Below are 11,399 nucleotides of genomic sequence, written 5' to 3' on the forward strand. Positions count from 1 at the left end.
AAGAAAGGACTTATGCTCAAAGTGGTTAGCAATGGATTACCTATTACTACATGATGGTTTAAAAGGCTCAAAGTTATACACAAAAAACTGCATCAGTGTGTGTCAGTCAAACAAGATAACTTAATCAGAAATAGATCAAGCCAGATAAAATAATAATGCATGGATACACTCATAAAGAAAGAAAAGTGAACAATGGAAATATTTGACTCAAACCTTACTAGATGAGGTATTTGTAGGTTCAGTACAAGTTCGTTGATTATTTTCTCATCCTTCACCTTCAAGTTTATAGTTGCTATTGTGATGATCAAGTTTCTTTTGGATCATATATTCAATGCTAAAATGCTAAACTTCCAAATCTGAAAAGAAAAAAAAAATCAAAACAGCTACAAACTTGTTTATTAAAGACAGTATAGATCTTCATGGAAGGGTTACGCTTGGGTAGCAAATTCCTCTTGAGGATGGTCTTGAATAGAAATAAAGTGAATTCTGCAAAACAAAAACTGATTAAAAATGATGGGCTTTCTCCCATCCAACGCTTATTTTCCGTCATTAGCTTGACGATAGAAATCAGGGGTATGACAATATTAGGGATGCTTTTTCACTTGGAATCGCTCCTCCGTAATAATGCTTAAGTCGTTGTCCATTCACTTTAAATTTTCTCATGTCACAAGGATCTTGAATTTTAATATTACTGCTTTGACAACCCTCGATAACCACAAATGGTCCTGACCATTTGAACTTCAGTTTTCCCAGAAATAATCTCAACCTTGAATTAAACAGTAATACGTGTTGGCCTACTTGAAATTTCCTTCGTACAAGTTTCTTGTCATGATATATTTGTGTCCTTTCCTTATAAATTAACGCATTTTCATATGCGGACAATCGTATTTCTTCCAATTCATCCAATTTCAATAACCTCTTCCGACCAGTCAACCTTTCATCAGAATTTAGAAACTTTACTGCCCAATATGCTTTATGCTCCAATCAGATAGGAAAATGACATGATTTCCCATACACTAGTTGATATGGGGAAAACCCCAAATTCCTTTTGAAAGTTACTTTGTATGCCCATAAGGCATCATCCAATTTTATTTACGAATCCTTTCGTGATGCGGCCACAGTTTTCTTTAGGATTTGCTTTAGTTATCTGTTTGATACTTCCACTTGACCGCAGGTATGTGGATGATATGGTGTTGACACCTTATGTTTGACATTATATTTCTCCAACAACCTTTCCAAATACGTATTACAAAAATGTGCCCATCCATCACTGATTAGCACCCTGGGTACACCGAACTTGGCAAAAATATTATTTTTAAACAAATTAGTAACGGTTCAGGTACCATTAGCACTACAAGCAATGGCTTCCACCCATTTAGTGACATAATCAACACATACCATAATATATAGATACGTATTTAATTGAGAAAATGGACCCATGAAACCAATTCCCCAACAATTAAATGGTTATACTTCAACCATAATATTCAAAAGTATTTTGTCTCGCTTTGAGATGTTACTTGTTTTGTTACATTCAGGGCATGTAGACACATATAACTTACAGTCATTAAATAGAGTAGGCCACCAAAATCCACTTTGTAGTATCTTAGTTGTTATTATTTCTCCATTATGGTGTCCCCTATGACAGTGCCATATAATGTTATTTGCTTCTCTACCTGCAACACACCGGCAAATTAAACCATCATGGCTTCTCTTAAACAAGTATAGGTCATCCCATAGGTAAAAATTATCCTCTTTATAAAAGAGATTCCTTTGTTTCCATGTGTATTCTTTTGGTACTGCATTGGTTGCTTTATAATTTTCCATATCCGCAAACCATGGTCTTTCACTAATCGCCAGCAGTCGCTCATCCGGAAAGGTCTCCATAATACCTTGCTTATTTTTTGTCACTTCAACATTTTCTAACCGCAAAAGGTGATCGGCCACCATATTTTTTACTCCTTTTTTGTCTTCGATTTCCAAATCAAATTCTTGCAACAGAATCACCCATCTTAGTTTTGAGTCACTCTTGTTGAATAAGTACCTTAAAGCCGCATGATCTATAAAAACAATAAATTTGGACCTAGTTAAATAAGGGTGGAATTTTTCCAAAGTAAATACTACTGCTAACAATTCTTTTTTAGTTGTGGTGTAATTAACTTTATTATCATTTAAAACCTTGCTAGCATAGTAAATTGCATGAAAAAATTTTGCGTGTCTTTGGCCAAGAACTGCGTCAACCGCATAATCACTAGCATCACACATAATTTCAAAAGGCAACTCCCAATTAGGAGACACAATTACAAATGCAGTTGTCAACTTATTTTTTATGACAGAAAAAGAGTTTAGGAAATCTTTATCAAAGTTGAATTCATTCTCTTTGATTAGCAGGTTACACAAGGTTTTTGAAAATTTTAAAAAGTCCTTAATGAACCTCCTATAAAAACCTGCATGACCTAGAAAACTTCTCACTCCTTTAATATTTGCTGGGGGTGGAAGCTTTTCTACTACTTAATTCTTTGCTTGATCGACCTCAATGCCTTTAGCATAGATTTCATGTCCGAGCATAATTCCTTCAGTTACCACAAAATGACATTTTTCCCAATTCATGACCAAGTTGGTCTCGATGCATCTCGTAAGGACATCATTCAGTCGATCAAGACAACAATCAAAAGATTTACCAAAAACAGAAAAATCATCCATAAATACCTCTATTGAGTTTTCAACCATGTTAGAAAAAATAGAAAGTGTGCACCCTTGAAACGTTGTTGGCGTATTACATAGTCCGAAAGGCATCCTCCTATGCGCAAAAACTTTGAATGAGCATGTGGATGTGGTTTTCTCTTGATTAGCTGGATATACAACAATTTGGTTATATCCCGAATATCCGTCCAGAAAATAGTATTACGCTTGTCCGGCTAATCTCTCAAGCATTTGGTCCATCAATGGCAATGGAAAATGATCCTTTCGTGTATCTAGATTTAACCTGCGATAGTTAATACACATTCTCCATCCCATAATAGTACGGGTTTGGATTAATTCATTTTTTTCATTACGAATAACAGTGGTTCCTCCTTTTTTTACCCACGAACTATCAGAAATAGGATAAATCATACATGCTTCGAGTAACTTAAGGACTTATTTTCTTACCACTTATTTCATGGTTGGGTTTAAATGTCGTTGAGGCTGAACAATTAGTTTAAATTCTTCCTGAAATTTTATTTTATGCATGCAATATGTTCGGTTAATCCCTTTCAAATCTGCTACATTCCACCCCAATGCTCCTTTGTTTTCTTTTAGTACTAGTATCAACTTTTCTTCATCATTTTTTGACAGAGTACTACTAATAATTGCAGGATGCCTCTTTCATGAACTTTGAAAAACATATTTCAGGTGCTCGGGGAGATCCTTTAGTTCTGGTTCCGTTGGTTTCTCGTCACTACTTCCTCCTAACTTTTCAAAAAAATTATAAGCATGGTCCAACTGAGCTGCTTGCAATTGTAAAACCAACTCATTTACCTCAACTTCATCGTCATATTTTCATGTTTCCTCAATAGATTGTACCCAAAAAAAATCCATTGGAGACGAAAAAATTTCTTCCTTCGAAACATTTTCTATTTATTCATTAATCAAATCAATTTAGTAACACTATAAATATTCATTAGCATGTTTCATGGCTTCAAATATGTGGAATATTAATTGTTCTTTATTAAACCTAAGAATTAATTCTCCTCTTTCCACATCAATCAAAGCTCTTCTTATGGCAAGGAAAGGTCTCCCCAACAATAATGGTGTTTCGACATCTTCCGGCATATCCAAAATGATAAAATCAATGGGAAATAGTAAATCATCAACCTTTACCAATACATCCTTTCATACTCCGTAAGGATAAGTAACAGATCGATCGGCCGGGGTCAAAGTCATTTTCGTAGGTTTTGGCTCTCCAGAATTTAATTTTATCATCATGGACAATGACATCTAATTTATGCTAGCCCCTAAATAAAAAAGTGCCTGGAAAATTTCACTTCACAACCCTTTGCAATGCAAGCTCTTTTCTCTGTTAATTTTATTCAATCAACTATTTCTTTTTATTTTATCACTTAAACTTTTTTGAAAAACAACTTTTCTTTCTTTTCATAAAAGAATTGTTATAATTCGTTTCTTAGCAGTTAGACTAAAAGTTTGGAGTATCCGAACTAGGATCAATTCAGCTAATGTCTACACACTTCTAGGATACGATTATGATTATTCCTTGAAATCAACCAACACACACTTATTTTCTACCATGAACTACGGAGCTCTAATTTTCTCATTGCACAATGAGAATAAGTAGGCATGAGGGGCCTAATCCTCATCAAGCACACTAATTAATAAACTTATTTCCCCTATAAACCAATTGCAAGTAACCTTTAGATAGTAACACCTATTCCCATAAAGATAAATAAAAACGGTTTCCGTTGATTACAACGGATGTGAGGGTGATAATACCTTCCCATTACATAACCGACTTCCTTACCCATTTCTCTTTCTTTGGATTTTATCTATATTTTCCCTTTCCTCCGGAATAAATAAAATATGGTGGCGACTATGTTGTATCTTTGAGAAAGTGATACACTCATGTATTTTTCGCGGTTCGACATTTGCCTACTCTGTTGGGGAGTCCATTAGCAAGTCAAGCTTAGTTTTATTTTTTTCCTTGTTTGTTTGAGTGCTTATCTTTATGCTTTACTTACTTTATCTTTATGTTCTTTACCATATTCTTTATTGCTTTAAATATTCATATTCTGCAAACTCTGGATATTTGTTATATTCTCTATTATGGGTTGGGATGATGATACGTGAGAAAAAATCTCTATACCCGAGCTTGAGTACAAACACAGGATAGTATCGTGGAAAGAGTCATGTTGGCCTACTTGGATTTATTCCTCGATCAGGGTCGGCACGAGACACCACACCTATAGTAGATCCTTCTGAGAGCATCATTGTCTGACGAGTCATTCGTCTCAGGCAGTGGTATCTCAAAACGGGTCCATGACTTCAGGGACCTTTTTAGGGTTACCTTTGAAGACTAGTACAAACCTGTGGAGGGATATTTGGTTTTTGCAGGAAACGAAGACCCTATATACCTTTTTTCTCGTGCAACATTGGGCCTTTGAACCTACGTCAAGAAGTATGGACAGATTATCTGGAATACGATGGAGATATTGCAGTTTTCCTCCTTGTTTATTGAGGAATTTATCCTTATCGCTTTATTTACCATTATTTCATCAATTGCATCTTTATTGATTTATAATTTGGGTGTCTGTTATATATTTTCCATTGTGGGATGGGCTTTGTGATTTTAGAGAAGCTCTACACCCGAGCTTGAGTATATATGCAGGGTAAAATCGTGCATAGTCGTGTTGACCTATGTTTCACGCATTAGGTTGGCACGATACCCACATCCAGACTAGATTCACTTGGAAGTACCTTTGTTATGTAAGAATTTTCTACGGTAAGGTATTTTCATTTGAATCCACGACTCTGGGAGACCTTTTAGGAATCACCTTTGAAGACTATAACCTACCTGTGAGGGGATACTGGATATTTTTTTGCAGGAAACCATAGACTCTATATTCCTAGAAAATCATGATTGCGCCGAACTTTTGAACCTGCATTGAGAATCGTATGCAGATTGTCTAGAGCATGTGAAACCTTTAACTTATATTATCACATACCATTATTGCATCATCATGTATATACCAGACTTTAGAACCTAAATTATTGCATCATCGAATCTTTAAATCAATAGATGTTGCATATCTATTTGCATCCAACATATGCATGCATTCATGCGTGTGAATTTCAGGCATACAAACCAGAAAAAACTCACATTTTCCCTTCCTCATTCAGAAGACGTCGATTCCCCGACAACAATATTTGATTCAAAGCTAGTCGCCAAAGAATCATGGAACAAGTTAAGCATGAGAAGCCATGTGCAAGGAAATATTGGATCATGCTCCAAGCAAGGTTGACATGATCATGGAACGCGTTTGATAACAGACTTCTCAGAACGGGTTGTGATTGTCTAGCGAATTGAGAGTAGACTAGAAGCGAGTAAAATCCAAAATGCAACAGCATGTATTCTTCCAGTTTATCCCCAAGAGCAGTATATCCCGTTGTATCAAAAGACCACTCAATGAAATCAGGAGCATAAGAAGAAGCATTCAGCAAAGGGAACAACAATCAAGAAAGGAGACATCCTCGTTTTGGTCCAATTCCATTTTCTTGTATGCGTCTACTGCCTATTCTTATTCATGTTGGGGAAATTGTACCCAAGGATATCGAGCCTACCAGGTCTCCCTGTCGTCCTAGGCATGATCCTAATGCCACATGTGGATATCATGCAGGATACATAGGGCACACCATCGAAGCTTGTCTCGTCTTTAAGACCAAAGTTCAAGAGCTCCTTGATTAGAAGTTGGTGTGCTTTATGGAGAAGCCTCACCAGAATTCTACATTTGTGATTATTGAAGCACCTGCTGAAATTGGACATGAATATAGGGGTCCTCCTCTTCATGTTCAAATTCCTCCTTCAGTTGTTCAACCCGTTGTACAATATCTGTATCAAGGCTTTCAGGATGTTATCTATGAAATTCATTTTTCCTATCCTGGGGTACCTCCTGATGTTGTATATCCACATGCTTATCCTAGGGCACCCTATGCTCCATATGGGGTCCAACATGGTCAAACTGTTAATCTGGGCACACAAATGTTTAATCCTGGTTTGATGTATCCCCAAAAAATGGTTCCACAATTTTCTATCCCTCATATTCATCCTCAATTTCAAACACCTTTGGCTCCCATGCCATACTCCCTATTCTTGTATGCCGCTACAGCTTAATATCAATAGCCTCTTTATGCTCAGATTCTGCAAAATCAACGAACCGCACAACATAACAGAAATCAAGGGTAAGGACAACGGAGATAGAGGAAACCATAAAGATAAGGACTATCACGTCAACTTGTATAAGCAGATGACCCCAACCAGTGGGTGGAATAAGGCTAATCACGACGATGATCGTTAGACTGTTCGACCATTTTCATTTTTAATCTTTGTTATTTGTTAAGTGTCATTCACTTGTAAAACTCGTTTATTTTCAAATAATAATAATAAAATGAATATGCATGTTTCGAATCAATCCATTCGTGTTCACTCATATTTTATTTATCAGTGTCAAATTCTTGCATAAGTAAAGTCGAAAGGAGAATGACGATATCAAAATACATCGAAGGTATAAAGAAGATAATCCCTAGTCAACCCCTTTGAGCCTAGTAGTAGTAGTTTCTTTTCTATACAAAAAAAAACCTCAATCTTAACCCGAGGCAGGGTATTCTTTAGTTAGTTTGACCATGCGTTCAAGTTATAAAAGGAAGTATCCCATATAAGGATCAACCACATCTTATCCCTCATGAGATGTCGAAAACCACAAATCCATAATGGTTGTCCCTCACTAGCAAAAGGAACGAGGAAAACATGACCCTTTCAACAAATTAAACGAACAAATGTCACACGATTTGTTCCAGCAAAATGAGAAATGCAAAAAAATGCATGCTAAGTCGAAAACTTGAAAACAAGTGACTTGGGAAAAAATTAGGGCATTCCGGTAGACTGCAGGCTCAAAAAAATCCGACTACGCAAAAATTATGGAAAACGAAAAAGAACAAAAGAGGAAAATCAAAAGGAAAAATCCTCAGCAAGAACAAATTTGTGCAACTACGAACAAAGCAAAAGTAGGGTGACTGCCACTCCGAAAACCTCATTGGTTCCTTTACCATTACTTATACTATTCAAAATCCTTTTGAATAGTGAACGCTTGTGTTAAATCAGTTGAATGTAAAACTGAAGAATATCAACGAGAATGGGTGGGTAAAAATAAATTTTGTGCCATAACTCCTTTTCTTTCTGAAACCGTGAACCAGGCCAAGTTACAACTCTCAAAAGACCTAATTGAAGCAGGGTTTATTTCGAAAGTATGCTTCAGCAAGATCACGTTAAAGCTGACTCATAACGATTTGCTTATCATTCGTGTTGGTATCGATATGACATTCTAACTAGTGATTCATTCACTATATGTCATCATCTCAGTAAATAGACTTGGATTTTGAAACTGACATAAGCATAACATTAAAATTATCATTTTAAAAAACAAACAATTTTATTCATGAATAAGCACTTGACGTAAAAAAAATCCACAATGAGAAGTTGGATCACACCAAGGGGCAAAACGCCTGAAAAACTCCGTTGAGCAAAAGGGAAGGTCGCTTCAAGATTCAATCAATTTGGGGCCATCGCGTCACGATTCGACAAATATATCCAAAAGACGGTTAATCAGGGACATGCAGTTTGAAGACATTGGGGGAAGTCAGATCAAGATCATATATGACAAGGTCGCTTCATAACTTGTGACTGGGGCATTCCATACAGATACCCAATAGACTGGGGCAGAGTTAGGCTACAAAGGTACAAGATCTCTCCCTGTTTCAAATCAAGCGTAAAAATGTATTAACAACCGTTGAGCATGAAGTAGGTGTCGAAGAATCACATTTTCACAACCCTTATCCTAGCCTCAAATCTTCCATCTACCGCTACGTGAGCATTTGGTAAACCATTACCCAAATTATTACCATGCATTAATCACGTCACTTCACTCATGCATATCATTCATCTAGCATAGCATGAAGCCTTGTAGAAAAAACCAGAAAAGCCAAAGCCCAATCCTTATTGGTATATTCAAAAGCCTAACTTTATTGGAACTTCTCTCAAAGCCCAACTTGATTGGCATCTCTCAAAGCCTAAATTTTATTGGGACTTCCTAAAATCCTAACTCGCTCGGCACCACATAGCCCAATTTTGTTTGGCATCTACCTAAAGCCCAACTTAGTTGGAATCTCTAAAATCCCAACTTGCTTGGCATCCAACAAATCTCAACCACCGGCATTCTGCATATATTAACCATCACCGCATAATATTACATCTCTAAGAACATGTATCATATCCATTAAGATGGAGTACTACGCCATACAAATTCAAGCATGCATACGAAGCATAAGTCAGACACTCGTCTGTGTTGACCATATTTTCCTAACACTCGTCTGTGTTTTTTTCCTAAAAAAAATTTTAGTACTCGTTGTCATACCCCAATTTTGTCCGGCCATTTTGGTTTAATCCATGAGATTTCTTTGTTTCAAAAGTCCCATATTTAGATTTTTGTGTTTAGATTAGAATGTGTGTTGTTTTTTAAATTAAAAGTTCCATATTTAGATTTTTGTATTTAAAATAGAATTGTGTTGTTTTTTTTAAATTAAGAGGTCCCATATTTAGATTTTTGTATTTAAAATAGAATTGTGTTGTTTTTAAATTAAAAGTCTCATATTTAGATTTTTGTATTTAAAATAGAATTGTGTTGTTTTTAAATTAAATCACTATACTTAGTTTCTTTGTACTTAAGTTAGAAATATGTTGTTTTTAAAATTAAGTCATTATACTTAAGTTAGAAATATGTTGTTTTTAAAAGTGGAAATTGATTTGCATAAATAAATATTAAATTAAATTTTGAAAAGTTTAAAAGGTTGAATACATAATTATTAATGGTCATTAGACTTTTTATTCAATAAGTTACATAAGTCCAAATACACATTTTGTTCTTAAAAAAAACTAAACTAAATAGTTACATTTTAACTAAGTGGAATCTGCTGCAAAAAAAGGTCCCTAATTCTAATGGCCAAGACTAGCGCGCCTCCAAGTGTACCGTCTTACAGCCTACTTTTTCTTCCCATTCCATCAAAGCCACCTCAGAGTTGTAACCTGCAAAGAGAAAAAACAGTTTATTTGAAAAAGCACTTTTTAGAAGCGCTTAAGAAACTGCAAAACAACAAAATAAATCACTCAGATTAAAGCTTTACCCAGAAAATTAACCTAAACATCCAAAAATCATGTCAAAGTTGATCTAAAACAGGAACAAACTAAATCCCACATAATCTGGGGATGAGAAAATCGAAAAAGGGGAAGTTGTTTCTAAGATTTAGAATTCTTCATAAACATAGAGAGGTTAACAGAGAAAGACAGTAAGAAATTTCTTCTAAAAAACCCTAAACCACAACAACAACACAGAGGCACTTTTTTTTCCTAAACCAGAATGGCACGGCAAGAACAACAGCATATGCACAGCAAGATTTTTCTTCTAAACACCTAGAACACACATCAAGAACAACATAGCAATATTTCATAAAAGACCTGATTCCGCGACGTTACCCTGCTGAGATTTCACTCACACCCAATCACCAAAGCTCGATACTCCCAAAGTTTACTCAGAGGTCATCATTAGAACTTTAAGAAAACTGAGCTAAGCCACTGTCAAACCAAGACACACAAAATCAGTGAAAAAGAACGAAGAGAGGCGAGGAAGGAAACGGAACGAAGCCTACCGTGGACCAGGAGAAGATTTTGCTCGAAGAATCATCGAAATTCGAATAGACGAAGGTATTTCGACTTCCATCATAATGCATAATGACTTGATAACTGTTGAATGAGTAAATCTGTTTCGATTATTGCTTTGAATGTACCATCGGAGCTCCTTGCATCTCCTATTTCTCCGTTCATGTACGATCTGGTTTGAATGTTAGGTCAGAAAGTCGGAAATTAGGGATTTTGGTTTAGGACCGATGTTTGTGTGTGGATTTGTTGTGATGCTCACCATGGTTGGTTTAGAGATCTATTGAAGAATCTGGTTTAGAAATGCTTTGTGTTTTGTTTTAAAAAGATGAGCGGAAGGTGGTTTAAGAGAGAGAAAACTAATAAAATCCTATAAAATGAGAAGAGTGTTTTATCCAGTAAATAATGAGAGGAGAGAGAATCAGTGATTTTATTTTTTAAAGAATGCATTCATTTGCTTTGTTTTTAATTAATTTAATTTAATGTTAAGAAAAGTTTTGAAATTTGAAAAAAAAAGTTGGATCTATGAGGTAGTAATGAAGTGGTCTTCCTCAGTAGACTGCATTTAGTTGTCTTGAAATTGGCGGTCCATCAGTGTTTGGTCACGTGGTAGTGGGCTATCTAATTCTGAATGTGTCTCAGCTCACATAATGACTTTTGCTTTGACAATTGTTTCTTTTCTCAATTGTTAATTAATTCTATTTTTCAATTTTTTTCTTTTGATTTAAAAATTGGAGAGAGAATAAATGTGATTTTGGGAACCTGCCAAATGCTCCATGCGTACAGCTTTAGAGAGAGAAGATTTGTTTTGTTTCTTACAATTTAATCACTCATTTCATTGCTATTTAATTAGTTTCTCTTTTATTTTTTCCTCAAATAATTCAAGAAAAAGAGCGAGTGTGTTGTGAGGTATTATGCATAGAGG

General features: G+C 35.5%; 1 long non-coding RNA gene across 1 annotated transcript; it reads right to left on the bottom strand.

The window, feature by feature from the left end:
* Window positions 1-9,727: 9,727 nt before the first annotated feature.
* On the bottom strand, window positions 9,728-10,860 carry LOC127100872 (uncharacterized). The gene is made up of 3 exons (XR_007794519.1): window positions 10,468-10,860; window positions 10,277-10,393; window positions 9,728-9,847 (listed from the first exon to the last, which is right to left on the bottom strand). It is a non-coding gene; the product is annotated as an uncharacterized LOC127100872 (long non-coding RNA).
* Between the last annotated feature and the right edge of the window lie 539 nt (window positions 10,861-11,399).

The sequence above is a fragment of the Lathyrus oleraceus genome, chromosome 7 (genome assembly GCF_024323335.1).
Source record: "Lathyrus oleraceus cultivar Zhongwan6 chromosome 7, CAAS_Psat_ZW6_1.0, whole genome shotgun sequence".
NCBI classification, from domain to species: Eukaryota; Viridiplantae; Streptophyta; class Magnoliopsida; order Fabales; family Fabaceae; genus Lathyrus; species Lathyrus oleraceus.